The 16,793-nt window shown below is 42.3% G+C and overlaps 1 protein-coding gene and 4 non-coding genes across 5 annotated transcripts in view; 2 read left to right on the plus strand and 3 right to left on the minus strand.

Moving 5' to 3' along the window:
• The window catches only part of UBE2V2 (ubiquitin conjugating enzyme E2 V2), a 36,439-nt gene extending 31,110 nt beyond the window's left edge, over nucleotides 1–5,329 (minus strand). The window contains exon 1 of the mRNA XM_042029042.1: nucleotides 5,240–5,329. The gene's annotated coding sequence lies outside the window, so the exon portion shown is untranslated. The remainder of the gene's footprint in view (nucleotides 1–5,239) is intronic.
• Nucleotides 1,023–1,095, minus strand: TRNAA-AGC. Its single transcript has one exon. It is a non-coding gene; the product is annotated as a tRNA-Ala (tRNA).
• Nucleotides 5,330–9,970: 4,641 nt separating the features above from the next.
• Nucleotides 9,971–10,043, plus strand: TRNAA-AGC. The gene has a single exon. It is a non-coding gene; the product is annotated as a tRNA-Ala (tRNA).
• A 651-nt stretch (nucleotides 10,044–10,694) lies between these two features.
• TRNAA-AGC lies at nucleotides 10,695–10,767 on the minus strand. Its single transcript has one exon. It is a non-coding gene; the product is annotated as a tRNA-Ala (tRNA).
• Nucleotides 10,768–14,759: 3,992 nt separating this feature from the next.
• Nucleotides 14,760–14,832, plus strand: TRNAA-AGC. The gene has a single exon. It is a non-coding gene; the product is annotated as a tRNA-Ala (tRNA).
• Nucleotides 14,833–16,793: the final 1,961 nt, after the last annotated feature.

Genomic DNA, 16,793 nt, shown 5'->3' on the forward strand with positions numbered 1-16,793 from the left:
ACAAGCCACAATTCCTCTTTTCTCTCCAGTACTTCAGCAATACAAGAGAAATAAGCAAATTCAATTTCCATCCCATTCCACCTAGAAGTTAATTCCTTTCTTGTCATGGTCACAGGAAGATCTCCAAGCTCCCTTACTTTCTTCACAAGTGCTACTTGTACATCCATATAGCAGGGTACCTCCTCCTCCCTTAAAATGGAGCCTAATGAATATCTTTTGTTTCCCATTTCTATTTGTTTTAATATGTGCCACTCCCAAAATCCTGACTGCAAAAATTCCCTGTACTTGCAGGAAGCAGGTTCTGCTCGTTTTCTCATGCTGCCTCTAACTGAAAGTACAAGCAGTTATAAATATCTGAATAAGTAAGAAAATAAAACCAAAATTAAAAACAAACAAACAAACCACGAAACCAAATAAAACCCTCATGAAGACTTAAAATGTGCAAGCATAGATTTACAGAGAAAATTTCCATGGTATTTCAGAGATGTGAAAATTCACAAGCAAAAGGTACAATCTTGCTACCAGGTGCAAAAGAACTATACAATGTTCTAGCCCACTCTTTCTAATAAACAGCCTATACAACCAAAATAGAGCAGAAACAATGAGTCTTACTCAAACCATGAATACAAAATTTTGTTCACTACACACTAAACTAGAATATCAAATGTAAAGTTAACTAATGAATGAAATCATTAACCAAATACTTAAGGACCAATCAAAAAATTCCTCATTTCCTTTCCTCAGTAATTTTTACATGTCATTTATTATTGCATTAAAATCTCAGTAAATTTCGTTATTTCATGCAAATGTTATATTTTTTACTTCCTCTATGCAAAAGAACAAACATCTGATTTTGAAATGAAAAAATGAAATATTTAAAGCAGTATGCTTTTTTTTTTTTTTTTTAGTTTACAGGTCTTTCAGGCTTCTTTACACTCTTATACAAGAAAAATTAAGTGCGAATAGGAAAATAATCTTAACTGCTGCCGTGTTGTTTATAATGAAATCAACACGGAAAACACTGGAGAATGCGGGCATCGATCCCGCTACCTCTCGCATGCTAAGCGAGCGCTCTACCATTTGAGCTAATTCCCCGCCCAACAGACGAGCCTTAAAACCTGGGGATACACACCCTAAACTTGAAAAAACCCACAACACAACTGTGTTGGATTATAAATTCGCTGTTTCTTGCTGAGTCATTCTTTCCACTCACCAACAACTGACTGCAGCTCGCAGCTGCAATCATGGGACACCGTCTTTCAGCATGTACACTACGAGAATAATCTTATTCATCCTTTTATAAAACGAGTCTTTGTTATTTAGCTGTTTACATACAAGAAGCTCTCCGAAAGATCGAGTGACTTAAAAGAAACCAAATGTCTGTTTTAAGGGGGAAAAAAAAAAAAGAAGCCCGACTTTTATTGAACAACTCTTCCAAATTCCAGGAAACCCCCATTCTTTCCAGTTTTCAGGGCATGTACATATAAAGACTGGTTCAGGAAATGTTTAATGAAGGAAAAAAAATGTTATATGCTTGATTGAAACAGAGTTTTATAGTCAAAACTTATACGTGTGTGTGTGCATATATATATGCACACCCACATCCTCTCATATAAATACACACATACATCTTTTTGGAATGTTTCTGGCTTCTCTGAGGTGAGAGAGTCAAGTGAAAATAAAACAGCTCTGTATTTTTCTTAATTAATACATTCCTTTTAACAGCCTTAAAACACTGGTTTTTTTAAAACGAACACACCCGTGCTCCCGTGACTTGACACGCAGCATAAAGCGGGGAACACGATGATGTATGGCCCCCCCAAACTGCACCCACAGCCCCCCGGGCCGGGCCCCCTCCCCGCCAGGGAGCAGCGATGCCGCGGTGCCCCGGCTGCAGGGGCCGCTCCGCGCTCGTCCCCGGGGCCCCGGTCGTGGCCCCTGCAGCTGCGCTCCGTCACGGACCGGCCCCTCAGCCTGGGCTCCTCGCGTTAGCTTCCCTGCTTCCTCGGGACAGCCCTCTCTCCTTCCACAAACCCTTTCCTTTGGCGTTCCAAAATCCCGTGCCACCTGCTCAGTTCCCTTCCATCCCCTCCTCCCCCCTGCCTCCTTGCTTCTGCTTCACAGAATCAAGTAGGTTGGAAAAGACCACAGAGATCGTCGAGTCCAACTTACGCCTGAACACCACCACGTTAACTAGACCACGGCACTAAGTGCCATGTCCAGTCTTTCCTTAAACACCCCCAGGGACAGTGACTCCACCACCTCCCTGGGCAGCCCATTTCAATGTCTAATCACCCCTTCTGTGGAGAAATTCCGTCTGACGTCCAAACTAAACCTCCCCTGGTGCAGCTTACGACTATGTCCTCTTGTCCTGTCCCAAGCTGCATGGGAGAAGAGGCCGACCTTCATCTGGCTACAGCCTCCTTTCAGGTGGTTGTGGAGAGTGACAAGGTCTCCCCTGAGCCTCCTTTTCTCCAGGCTAAACAGCTTCAGCTCCCTCAGCTGCTCCTCAATAGGACTTGTGCTCCTGCCCTTTTCTGGACTCACTCCAGCACCTCAGTGTCATTCTAGTAGTGAGGGGCCCAGAACTGAACATGGCGCTCGAGGTGAGGCCTCACCAGTGCCGAGTACAGGGTGACAATCACTGCCCTGATCCTGCTGGCCACACTATTTCTGATACAAAAATAATGTGAACACACCTGTAACAACTTTCACATACACATAACTTGATCAACCCAGGTTTTTTGGGCTGAACCAAACCAAAGTGGCTGAGCTCCAATTTACATCTTTCCCCTACTTATTTTAACCACAGAGGCCTCTCAGATATCTCTTTGAAACATAAAGTGATACACCAAGCAAGAGAGCTGGGTTTGGCTCTGGTTTTCTGTAAGATGAGAAGAATTTACGAACTCCACCTGATTTGCCGTGGCAGTGTTCACTTCTGCTCTTCTCCATAAGCTCCCTCTGCTCTTGCACATACAGCCAAATTATATAGCCCATAATCTGCCATCCAGTGACTTTCTGACTGCTGCTTGAGCATCTTCATTTACAGAGGAGATTGTTCCTGCCCTGTCAGCCCTAAACCAGACAATGGCTCCTTGTTAAGCCAGGCCGCATTTCTCACTCCACAGCAGAATGGGAGAAGTTACTCATCCATCAAGTTTAAGCCAGGCAAAGAAGAAATCACATCAGAGCGTGAGTGGAGGTAAGATCAGCACCTGACTGGTTTCTAACCAGCCTGGCTTGTTTTTACTTCTGATGCTGAATCATTTTATGTAGCCCTGACATGTGATGGATGGTTTGGAGCTACTGTACATGCAAATTCAGTTGTTCCCGGAGCTGGATTCTTTGGCAGGTGGCAACACAGACTAGGAATAGCTGAAACTAACCCACTGTCTTTACTCTATGTGGCAGTATTCACTTCGTGCTTGACAAGGGTCAGCACTGATTTGCTACAATTTTTTGACAGCGCCAACCACAAGAAAATAGGAAGGGGAAGAAAAAATAATGGCATTCAGAAAAAAATATAGCTGTTAGTTCTAAGACCACTAATGGTACAAGTGAGAGTACTAATCAGGTATAAAGTTGCTCTGGATTTATGGCCAGCTGTATGTTTAAACTATACCTGATTTTTTTGGTTTGTTGGTTGGTTGGTAGTATTCTGTTTCGTTTTTTTTTTTAATCCTAAAGCTAGTCCTATCAGTTAAACCCAAGATTTTTGAAGTGGATGAGAGGGTGATTGATTGTGTATAGTTTTTCAGTATTTGTAGAATGTTAAAAAGATTAAAAACAGTGTGAAAATGATGTAACACTTGTGAAGTAAGGAGTGATCGTTGCCATGTAAATAATTCAATTTTCTATGGCAGCTGCTAGAACATGCACAGGCACCTCAGCAGATTTTCTGTTGAAAACACTAGGTGGAAAACTGTGATACAGAATCCAACTGAAGTAGGGTACATTTTTTCATATGATCTTATTTATGTAGCACAAACTGCCTTGGATGCTCATCTGGGCCTAAAAGCACCTGCTTACTTGATCATCTCTAGGAATTTAGAACAAGTTAGCTAACCAACACTCATTATTCCATTATTTAGCAGTGATGACAAGAACATATTTAGACCAGGCATTCCTGAGTAACTTCCTGGTCAACTATTTGGATTAAAAAAAAAAAAAAAAAATCACCTTATTTTTGTCTTTCTTGTCTGAGAAAATAAAGCTTTCTTCACAGGAAGTTGTTTAGAGATGGCTACTAACAATGCAAATGTTGTTATAATCATAAATGACTGGTGAACAACTCAAGATTCTGCACTGATCTTGTTTCAAGTTGTCTAACACCATTAACATTTTTTCATAGCCTTTTATTTATTTGAGAAGTCCTGAAGTAGCTGTAATTTTACTAACAACATTTAGCAAAAGAAGAACTCAAGAGCTACATAAAAATAGCTCAGCTGTTGCTGAAAGAAATCAATGAATTTCTGTTTTTTCCTTCTTTTACTTTTTTTCAGGAAAAATATTTGGCAATACACAAAATTAGCAAGGTTACAAACACACAGGAGATGTGTTACTGCCAAAACTTCAGAGACTCCAGGGAACTGAGGAAGAAGGGTGTAAGTTGGAGCACCTTAGCCTACACAGTTTCACCAAGCCTGCTGGCTGGATAAACCAAAGGTGGGTTTTACCATTTACTGATAAAACTGCCTTTTCTTGCTAACAGTTAACCTGATGTTTGGTGTCAAAAGTGCAGAAGCAGAGATTGTTTTGCAAGACAAGAACAGCTTTTACAGTTACAAATAACCCTTATGTTCTATGATCTCCTTAAAAAAAAAAAAAGTGACGAAGAACAATATACTGCATATCCAAATTATTCAGGACTCGTGCTCTCAGGTGTTAGAAACTATCAGGAATGTGTCTGGAAAATGAAAATTCTGTTCTCTTTAAACGCATATTAATACACATTCTTCAAAATTGTTTTCCAATCTCCACCCTCAAAGCAATGCCTAGGAAAATGCATGAGCATAAACCTAATTATGAATTTACATTATGAAAAAAATATTTAGATCCATTTGAAGGCATACACACTTGGCTGATATTCCTGCTACCTATAGCCATTGCACTTGGGAAAACTAGGATAAATATCTGCCCTTTCCAGCATTACCTTTTCCCCCTGATGATACAGAAGGCAGCTTAGGGGGGAACAGAAGAGCTGACCGACAGGCAGACTTTTCTTTTGAAGACTTACCTGCCATACCAACAGCTGCCTCATGCATTAGGAGGAGACACAGCTACAGCACTTCCCTGTTGACACGATGACAAAACCTCCCAGCACCACCTGTTCACCGCTCCATCTATAAAGGAATAAAAGGAGGGCAGCAGCTGCCCTGGAGGAGAGAGTTGCTATGGGGGTGGGTGGAAGCATATGCCTCCACAGAAGGTTCTAGCACAGGGCAGGGCGTGCTTGGGAAGGGCGGAGCAGAGGTCAGGTCCTGAGAGGCCGGGAAAGTGGGAACATGTGGGGTGGGGGAGCTGTGTCTGCTCTGTTGTCACTTGGAGCAAGTCCGGGCTGAAGACCATTGAAAGACAAAGCGGGCGGAGGAGGTTTGTGCACAGCCTTTTACCATGGGGTTTTCTGGTTGTGGTGGTTTGTCTTAGTGGGTCTCACAAAATCTAGTTTTGGAGTCATGGGGGTGTGTGTCTGAAAGAGGAGGTGCAGCAGAGCAGGGCTGCTCCTCAGTGGAGGGGGTGGTTTTGTGGGTTCCTGTGGGGTGCTTCCTATTCCTGTGCTGCTCTGCCATGACTCAGGGTCCAGTCCTCCTTCAGTTTTTCTCAACACCTACAACAACACTATTTACCATTTACATTGCATTAGTAAATTTTAATAGCTGTTATTTTCTTTACTTCTGATACTGCTCATCCAGACTTTGCTTAACATGTAACATTAAGCCCAGGAGAGAAGTGGAAGACTCAAATCAGAGGATAACTTGGGCTGAAGTGGGTGCTATTCTAAACTTTTTTGTGGTCTTAATTCAGCATGGTTGTGATGTTTTGAATACACTGTAAGCAGGTAGCTTCATCAATGAATGCAGCTCCTCTAATGATAAGTCTGGTTTCCCTGTTCTAGTTTAAAATTATTGTATGCCATGGTGGTGTATAAATTTAAAAAAGAAAAGCTCTCAGATTTTCATATGGATCTGAGTTATCAGATGTTAAACATATGCTGAACTTCAGTGAGTTCTGTGTATCTTAACCCTCTAGTCTTTGAATATTGCAGCCAAATATGTTTTTCAGTTTATTCCATATAACCAGTTCCTTGGGGCTTTTTATAAATGGTTGGTTTATTTATTTGGATGAGATTATTGTTCTTAAAACTACTGTGTTATTCTGGATACAATCTCATTTAGTGAGTACATAGTTCTGTTCCTTAGTAAAAACCGCAGGATATAGGGATCTGAATCTTCTTAAGTCTTCTAAGCTGTGAAAAATCTTCATTCTCACCCCTGTTAAGTTTGGCATGAAAAGTGAAAGATGGATAAAAAGCCAAAAGATAAAGAAATTGGCTACTATTCTGTGTAAATCCGTGGCTTGGAAGAGACACTAAATGAACGTGAGGAAAATCTTGTATGTGCTGTTTAGTGATAGCGGATTAGCCAGGTGGCCTAGGCATAACTAGCACACATTCTCTCCTATGTGGAGTTATAGGGAATGTAGAGAAAATTTAGATTCTTGCAGTGGTGATTTAGAAGACAAAGGTTTGCAGATCCAGTGGGATTCAGGCATAGTCCATCTCACTGTTTTTGTAACAACCTTGTTTGATTTTTACTATTAACTATTAAACAGTTTGTTTTGTATGTAAAATGAGTAATAGTTTTTCTATATTGTCATCCTGTGTATTTCAAGGAGGGCATTGTACATGAGCTCTGTGGTGTTGAAACTTTTAAACACTCATTAAATTAGTAGGGATACAACGTCTTCAAAAAAAAATTTGGAATAAGTTCTGATGTGAGTCTAGCCATTTTCCTAGGGAAAAAACCTAAATGCATAATCATGTTAATGTATGACTTCCTATTTCCCCATCTGAAAACAGCATTAAATCATTGCCAATTTGGAATCCGTATGAAAACCTAGATGGAAATTTAAAATCCATGGATCCTTTTAGAAAAAGAGAATGGTAATTTGTGTATTTTCTTGGTATTTCAACTCTCCGACAAAGTTTGAGATTTTACAGGTTGAAATAATGAGGGTGATTTTTGTATTGGTCCTCAGGGAGATGACAGAGTAGCATAAAATGATCTTGCTCAGAGCTGTGCTCTGAGATCACTGCCTTCTTATTAGTGCACAGAGAGCACAGTGTTAACCTAAGTGCTAATCTCGTAAATATACTCAAAGAACATTATGGTGTTGTACTTCTTGCAAAAGCAGTATATTTAATATGAATTATTTTGGCCTTTGCAAGTTTCTGTTGTGGCTGCTAATGGTAACTGAAGTTACTCAGGATGCCTGGCTAAGCTGATCCTTTGACCAATATTACAGAATTTTGTACTGGTACATTAGCTCCCAGATGGACTATACTGATTTCCCTCAAACGTGGTAACAGCAGTAGCAAATATTATTAAAAGTAGCAAATCTTTCTAGGGTTTATTATGTTTTGATTTTGGCTTTTTTCTTTTTGGTTGGTTTTATGTTTTAGGATTTCTTTAGCATGTTTATGTCTTATGCTTTGGGTATGAATCAATGAATGATGGTAAAATGGAGGCAGAATTTTATGAACGAGCAATAACATCGTCATCAACAAATCAAGTTTTATTCTCTTTGTGGCCATTAAGAACAGACACAGGGATTCTGGGCGATTTCTTCTGACTCATGACATGTCTCCAGTGTTGCTTTTCATGTGATTTACAGTGCAGTTAGTGAGGTGCTGTCTGTTGGGGTTTGAGGGGTTTTTTTTTTGTGGGTTTTTTTCCCTCCACAGGATGGTGTGAATTTTGCTGTCCAATTCCATATTTTGATACTGCTTTTCAGTAAAATTATCTCTGAGGTCCAAAACCCATTTCCTTCAACACTTTAAATACAAATTTTCCTTCAATGCTTTAAATATGGGATAAATACTGGATACAGAACTTGAGACATACTTGTTTCATTTTAATGCTATATCTATCAACTTGAAGGTTAGACTATTTAACAGAATGAACTGAATATACTATAGCTGTCCTTACTAATTTTGTCACTGCTTAATTTATAGTTCAGTCTTTTTGGTTGATTTTAAGTAAATTTTACCCTACCTGCTGTGTTAAAGCCTTAAGACTTTCAGTGCCTAGACACAAAAGTTTATGTGCAGCTGTAAGCCTGCTTGGGGATTGCCTTAATTAAACCAAGTAGATGTGCTTTACCGTTCAAAATCTGGCATGATGAAACCCTCATCCTACCTGGCTGTGTTCATACAAGCCTGATAACTGACACAACTAGAAGGGTTCTGTTTGCTTGCTTATTTGTTTTATAGCGTAGGTGGTTTTGAGACTTAAATAGTTTTTGTTCAGAAGGAATACTAAGAAAAATGTGAAACATCCCAGAATAGAAGGAGCAGCAAGCTTCCTTACTTTGCCAGACATACTGACCTGTGGGACTTTCAGTCAGCCACTTGCTTAAATGTCAGTGGTATCTGCAGCGTAATTCCAGTGGTAAGAACTTAATTACCTCCGGCAAATTAATTTCAGATGCTTCTTTCCACATTGATTAGTTTTAAATAGGAAAGGGAGAAACATTTTTTTGGCAAAGCTAGCTGTTAAAATCAGAGTGAGGGAATAGGTGGCAAGACACTGGAATTTTGTTAATGGAAGAATCTGCACAGGACTTTTGGTATACGGCTTTAGGGTTAGACCAAAGACTGAAATTTTGTTATTTTGTTTTCTGAAATCACTAATTCATTGAAGAGGAGAGATTTGAAAGATCTTTTTATGTCAGTGTGATTCCTGTGTCTTAAGGCATCCTGGGGAAATAAAGAGTTGTTTGTGTACTTATTGAATAAATTTCATTTCAGGTACTCCTTTTTCTCCAGAAAGGCAGATTATTTAATATTGTACGTTTAATAAAAGTTCACAACTCTGTCTTGCTTTTTTTGTGAAACCAAACCATTGAACAGAATTTTCACTGCTGTTTCATTATAGTGAAAATTTGTATTTTTTTACGTTTTAGTTGTATATTCTTGATTTTTATATGTAATTGTCTGTGTGAGTGTGCTCGTTTATCTGGTGATAGAATCACAACTTAAAAATTCCTGAGAGATGTAAGTAAATAATGTGAACTACTACTTTGTTTCCTAGTGTTCCATTTGCCTGGGTGCTTTTTTTTTTTACCCCTTTTTTGTAACATGAACCCAGGCTCTTGCCACAAGAAAAAAAGAACTGGAAGAACCCTACCTATTCAGTCATAAATGTTTTATATATGGAGAAGGATGTATATTTTGTGGAGAAGGGTAAAGTAATTTAGCTGATTGTCTTCCACCTAGGGATTACAAATAGGAAAAATCTGGTTTAGAAAAATACAGTATTTAAATATTTCCAGATTTCTCTTAAGCAGTAATAATTGTTTGGTGTGAGCATAAGTCTGCGATTGCCTAGAAGCACAACCCGGATGTTATCCAGATGCAGCTCCGCTTAACAAGGCGCTTGCTGTTGCCTCGAGGAGTCCAGATACAGGATTAGGCAAAATTCCCACTGCGGCTGTCAAAAGCAGTGCGCTTGCAGGAAGACCTAATTTTTTCTGCGTTTCACTGGAAGGCTGTGCGCTCTTACTGCCTGCCGGGGACTTCGGGAGGGGATTAGAAGGGCTCGGGCTGCCCAGCTACCGTGATTCGGGGGAGGAAGTTTTGTTTGTGTCGGGAGACAGCGGGCCACGTTTCAGCGTGCTGTGTGGCTACTCCGCCAGCGAGGAAAGTGACAGCGGGAACCGTGAGTGAGGGGAGGGGGGGACCAGCCAAGGGGAATTAGCTCAAATGGTAGAGCGCTCGCTTAGCATGCGAGAGGTAGCGGGATCGATGCCCGCATTCTCCATCTGCGGGGCCGCTGTTTTGAAGATGCTTTTTCCTGGAGCAGTTTCGTAAGGATTAAAATGAATCAATTTTGAGACACGTTTTCACGATATGGATGATTTAAGTTTTTAACGTTGATCAGAGCTGAGCATTTTTTGTTTTTACAGTGCAAATTATTTTCTTCTCGTGGCTAGAGGAAGACACTGAGTGATACTGTGAGAGACCAAATGTCACTTGAAATTCACGTTAGAACAAGCGTGCCCTACCCATCCTACAACGGGTGCAAGGTAGCTGGAGAGACAGTAATTCTGTGGTGAGCTGATGATTTATATAGACCCTACAAACTTTTACATCTTCGCAGAGACAATTTCAGTAACTTTTCGTATCATTAAAAAGCAGTAATAAATGGTCACATTCGGTGCAGCGGTAAAGGACGGAAGTGACTTTTTTTCCTGTGTTACAGAGAGCAACAGCGTTAGCTTTGATGGGTTTGTGAAGAAGTCGTTCTTCGGAGAGTGCGCAAGTGTAATCTTGATGGTCAACATTTCCCCTCCCCTTTTATTTGCCGGACGAGATGGTCTGCATGAGCTGCTGTGGATTTTCTACCGCAAACCCGGGACAGTTCATGGAAGAAAATCTTTTCCCACCGTGGCGCTACAGCCGATCAAAAGTCTGGAGAATGCGGGCATCGATCCCGCTACCTCTCGCATGCTAAGCGAGCGCTCTACCATTTGAGCTAATTCCCCTTGGCTGGCTCGCCCGGGGCTGCTGTTCTTGTGCTGAATCACCGCGCGGCCGCTCCGGCTGCAGTTGCTGTGTTGAGTCGTTCTGTCCAACAACACTGAGTCACCTCTGCGTTTACGCGGAAAGCCCGATGGCTGAAAAGCCAGGCTACACACCTGGTATATGAGGAGCGTTTTCTGCTGTGTTCCTTGGGTAAAACAACCCGTTTTCCCGAGCAGTGCGTCCTCTAGCGTTTATTCAGGAAGGAGAAAGAACTAATTTTTTTACATCTCTTACAGTGCATATACAAAGGCTTGTAAATCTAGAAAGTCTACTCCTAAAAGTCACTGAAGCACAGCTAGATTTTCCCTTCTTTTTTCAAGTCTCTAGTTCCTTTTCCAACTGGATTTTCCAATTAAAAATACGTAAAAGATAAATACAGTGGTTTAAAAGTTCATGTTTATCATAGTTTGTGGAGAGAAAGAATTCATTAATATATTCCTGTGTTATATTCCAGAAATTATTTCTATTTCTACCTTTATTTATTGACCTTGATAATTCTGTTCAAATAGTATTGCATCTTAAATATATGGGGTTACTATGAACACTTCTGAAATAGAAAAATTCACCTGTAGTCATGCTTATTGACTTTGCAGTAAGAAGCACATTACTAAAGCTCTGTTCACAGGCTGTTAAAGAATGCTTTCTGGATTTCAAGAAAGAAGATGTAGTTTACAGTGAGAGTGGATACACTGATGTGCTCTGTTTTAAATGCAGAGGAGTTAAGACCTGCTGGTAAACTAAAGTGTGTGCAGTAATCCAACAGTACATGTACTGGTGGTTTTCTCTGAAGGATTTAACTTACTGGATGACAGCAACCAGTCAAAACAAAATAAATTTCAAAATTGAGCATCAGCAAGTTACAACTTATCCTATGTAAGGTAGTACTCTGAATCTTTTACAATCTAGATTTAGGTCAAGATGTGGAACTACAACTACAGTATTGCTGCAAACATTCTGTTAAAATTCAAATATTCTCCTGCCTAACTTCAGTCTCTGACAATAAAAAAAAAAAAAAAAAGTTGTCCTTAACACTTCTTGCATTATATTGTAGATGATTTTATCTACCTCACTAGAGTAGACTTGAGGGGGAAAGCAAATATGCAAAAGCAGTTTCAGTCCTTCACACAGGCACATGTATATCTTAGGCTCACTGATGGCCCACTGCACACCTGTGGCCAGGATCTCTCCCTGTCATAGGTTAGCAAGCATAGTCCCGGAAGGGATGTCCTTGCTAAGGGGTGCTTACAGTTTCCTCTGGGAACTGATAGAACCTATCAGCTGGCCAGTTTGAATATGGACAATTCTCTAAGCCACTTAAAGTTGTGATCACCTCTGTGATCCACATTTAAGAATAGGCAAACTCCCCCTCCAAGCTCTCTCTCGTTTCCGGCGCTGGCACAGGTGGCTGCGGGCCCCGTGTGGGGGCCAGCGGGCCCGGCCAGGCCCTGCTTGGGCCAGGCCGGGCCGGGCCACGGCCATCCTGAAGCCATGGACCTGTTCCAGCCATGGAACCCCCCCCACTGCCTTGCCGTGGGCAGCCGGAGCGGCTCGGCTCTCCCCCCTCTCCACTGCGATAAGAAAAATTCAACATTCCAGCTGCAAAGCTGCAAGGCCGAGGTGAGATTAACCCTTTTATTGCTGTGAAGAGCTGAAAACCTGAGGGAAGAGAGAGAGAGAGGAGATGCTTAAAGCTGAAATTCTGTTGTGAAGCTATGATATATCAGAGTATCCCGTTGTAATTTCATGAAGATATGGGGGGTGGAGTGTTCAACTCGTGAGCAAAAGCACCTGCGCTGAGATAGGCAGATGCTGACGCAGCTGTAATTTCATGAGAAGTTTGGACAGGGAGAGATGGACCAGATGAGGACTTTTGCTCCAAACGGGAAAGGAGAAAACCTCAGTCCATAGAGATGAACCAGATGAGGACTTTTGCTCCAAATGGGAAAGGAGAAAACCTCAGTCCCTAGAGATGCTCCCAGAGATAGTCCTAACGATGAAGATGATGAAGACCCTTTGCTCCCAGGGAAGGAGAAGGGCCTCTGTTTTTGTTTCTGAACGGCTCAACCTTAAAATTGTACCCCAAAAAACTTCAAGAGTGGACCCTCGAAAGCAGTTGCGGGAAAAGCTGCAAGTCGGGGGAAGGGACTCACACGCAGGCAGAGAGACTCCTCTTCCTAAATGGACTGAACAATATTTGGAAGTGGGCGGCTGTCTCGTTGTGATACTGTTTTCATAGCATGAGCAAGAAGAGACTTCTCTTTCTAAATGGACTGAACAAGGTTATTATGGCAGTGGTAAACAGACTGAACATCTTAAGGGTTGTCTTTTTACATTGTCAGTGGGAGAAGGGAGGAAGGTGGGGGGAGGAGGAGAGTTCTGAAGGTATGGTATAATTTTTTTTCCCTTCTTTTAGGTCTGTTAATAAACTTCTTTATATTCTTTCAAGTTTAGTGCCTGCTTTGCATTTCTCCTAATTCTTATCTCACAGCAGATAAACGGTAATGAGGATTTTGGACCAAACCACTACACTAAAATTGGTGTTTCTGCCCGGTTACAAACCAAACCCACGACACTCCCATATCGTGTTGCGTGAGGTTCAGCTCTATGAACAATTTTCTTTATTTACCCTGTGCAGTTCGAGTCATTATGAAAAAGGCAGATTACCTCTCCCTGTTTTTCACCACCACATCTCACTCTGTGGCCACTGAAAAGGCCTAAAGCTTCACCCATCCAGCTCACAAAAAACCAGTTTATTTTGTGCCCAAGCCAGGTAAGGGGGAGGAAAGACCTCTGCACTATTTTCAATTATTAAAATGTGTATTTTATATAATTGACAGCATTGTTTTGTGGTCTTAAATTTGTTGTGTTGCTAAGTTTTCATGTAAGATGGCAAGTAAAATGTTCTAATTTCTTAACCTGGTTGGGAAAACTTCCTTACCTATGTCTGAAAAATAGCCTGACTTTCTTAGTTCCATTAAAAAATTAGTGTGTTTCAGTTTTGAAGGCTTTGTATCCGCATACTTTCATTTAACACAGCTCACTTCAATGCATCTTCTTGTCAATATCAATGGAAACTCATATAATTTAATCAGGTTTGAGTTTTGCTGTCTAGATGGTCTCCTGAGGCAACATCAGGGCAAATGCGAGTTTTGTATTATCCTCAGTCTGCTCCACTGCATCGTCTGCGGTGTGATTTCCCTCGGTGTAGGAGAAGACCAAATCCAGCGTGCATCAGGTGCCACTGGAAGGCTGCAGGGCACCAGTTTGTCGTGGACGTTAGCGTGAAGCACCTTATCACATTACTCTGCCTTATCACGTTAGGTTTTTTTGTCATTTTGGGCAAAACCGTAGACAACTGAAGGTCAGGTGGTAGTTAAATGTTCTGAGGCTGCCCTGGGGTTACTCGCCACGGTAAAAGATGAAGGGTGCAGTTCGTATTTGTAGCAGTTAAAGTCTAGAGTTATAGGATGTTACTTTATTAGTGTGGGGGGAATTAGCTCAAATGGTAGAGCGCTCGCTTAGCATGTGAGAGGTAGCGGGATCGATGCCCGCATTCTCCACTGCTGGTTTTGCTCCTGGGGGGAAGTAAAACTTTCATCCCTGTGAGTATTTCAGAAAGTATTTAAATACAGCCTGACGCGTGTAGTGAGAAAACGAAATGCCGTAATGGGCTTTATTTCGTGAACGGCAAGTAACAAACCGGGGTTCTTTTTTTTGGTACTGCATACACACAGCTGGAATCATGTCTGTTCCAGTTTGCCTTGTTTCTTGCTGCTTGATTTGGAAATGCTAAATTAAATACTACAACTTTTGCAATCGAAGCTGAACGTGGTTTTGTTTGTGAGCAGAGAGGCCAGAGCAAGAGGGGAAACTGCATTCTACGTGTGGAACTGCGGTTTTAAATGCTCGCAGGGGATCAGAATTCCACAATGCCCTTCCCTGGTCTTGCAGAGGGGAATTAGCTCAAATGGTAGAGCGCTCGCTTAGCATGCGAGAGGTAGCGGGATCGATGCCCGCATTCTCCAGACTTTTGCCAAACAGGAATTGAGCCACACTACCAAACAGAACGTGTAACTGTTATGGGTAAATGTTAATTTTTTTTTAGTTGGAGTAAACCGGCTTTTTTTCCTTCCTCCTTTCCTTCCTCTGTCCTTACTACCTAAATCAGGCTTATATAACTGTATAGGTCAATCCTCTGTTGTAACAGTTGACTTCCTGGACAGTGTAAGTCAAATTTAGCAGAAAGAGAATGCTGCAGTATGACATTTTTCCATGTTAAATGAAAAACAGTATCGTGGTTTAACCCCAGCCAGTCACCAAGCCCCACACAGCTGCTCACTCATTCCCCCACCAGTAGGAACAGGGAGACAATTGGAAGTGTAACAGCTAGAGAGCTCAGTGGTTGAGATAAAGGCAGTTTTATAGAGAAAGCAAGAGCCATGCACACAAGCAAAGCAAAACAAGGATTTAACTCACTGCTTCCCCCCTTCTTCCCCCCACTTTATATGCTGGGCATGATGTCATATGGTCTGGAATATCCCGTTGGTCAGTTGGGGTCACCTGTCCCAGCTGTCTCCTCCCAACCTCCCATGCCAACATGGCAGCACAAGAAGCAGAAAAGGCCTTGGCTCTGTGTAAGCCCTGCTCAGCAATAACAAATACATCTCTGCATTACCAACCCTGTGTCCAGCACACATCCAAAACACAGCCCCACAACAGCCACTGTGAAGAAAGTTAACTCTACAGGATCCAAAATCAGCACACAATGGATGAATGATGGTTAGAGACCTGAATTTGTGTGTCTTGATCATGCCATGGAAGTAGTTTAGGGAATGCTTGTTCTTCCCCAGCTGTCCATTGTGATCCCTGCCCAGATATATAGGATCTTCGTTCACTAATGATCTTTATTAAGCTGTGGTATGAGCTGCATTGGTCAATTTAAGTTTACAGGTAAAAGCTGTAAACCTCCCAAGTCTGTGTCCTAGAAAGCACCCTGCAGCATCCATGTCTTTTAGCTATGGCCTGTGTGCAGGTTATAATTAAGCTCCTTAGACTTCTCTCCTACTTCCATTTTGCAGAGCTGCCTATGAGAGTGTTGGGGTTTTAGTTTAGTCAGTTTTTTTCCTGTTAAAGGAATTTTCTCCCATATGCGTGTTGCTAGGGGACAAATAGCTGTACTTAAGAAAGACAAAAAGGGGGGTGGGGCGGGCCTGGCTACTCCTTTGTCTACACCTGGGTGTGGGGTCAGTTCGCTCTGAGCGTCCGGAGAGAAAAGCTGCAGAGAAAGGAGCTGCTGCTTCTTTCTTTTTGGCCGTTCTTTCTTCCTGCTGGAAGCAACGCCGGGACCCCAAAAGCCGCTTTCCCTGCCCTGCTGGAGACCGGGCTGTGGCTGCCCTGCCCCGCTGCTGCTTCGAGCATTCGCTACGCTGTAGCCCTGCTCGCCCTGCCTGCCTGGGCCTCCGTGGGGTTCTCCCGTCTGGATACATCTCGCCTGCCACCCGGGATTTGCGTTCGTCCCTGCCGTTCCAGCCTGCCGTTCCAGCCTGCTGTTCCCGAGAGCCCGGGATCGGCTGCCCAGGGGTTTGTGAAGCCTTTGTTCCATCCCTTCCCGGGATCCCAGGGCACCGGTGCCGCGTGTTTCCCGAGCTCGCTCCGGAGCGCCCCCTGCAGCCGCGGGGGAACCATCGCCCCTGCCGGCTGCGAGCGGAACTGCACCCGAGGGGAAAGTGTTTGACAGCCAAGAGAGGGCTGGCACTGGGTTTGTGATTGCTGTTACTGCCATAGTTGTTGTTGTTTTGTTTGACTGGTTATATACATATATATATGTAGTAAAGAACTGTTATTCCTATTTCCCACATCTTCGCCTAAAGGCTCTTGATTTCAAAATATAATAACTTGGAGGGAAAAGGGGTTATATCTGCCACTTCAAGGGGGGCCTCTGCCTTCCTTAGCAGACACCTGTCTTTCAAAACCGAGACAGAGAGGC

The sequence above is a fragment of the Corvus kubaryi genome, unplaced genomic scaffold (assembly GCF_017639235.1).
Source record: "Corvus kubaryi isolate FWS band 111438036 unplaced genomic scaffold, C.kubaryi_AGA036_p1.0 37312, whole genome shotgun sequence".
Classification (NCBI taxonomy): domain Eukaryota; kingdom Metazoa; phylum Chordata; class Aves; order Passeriformes; family Corvidae; genus Corvus; species Corvus kubaryi.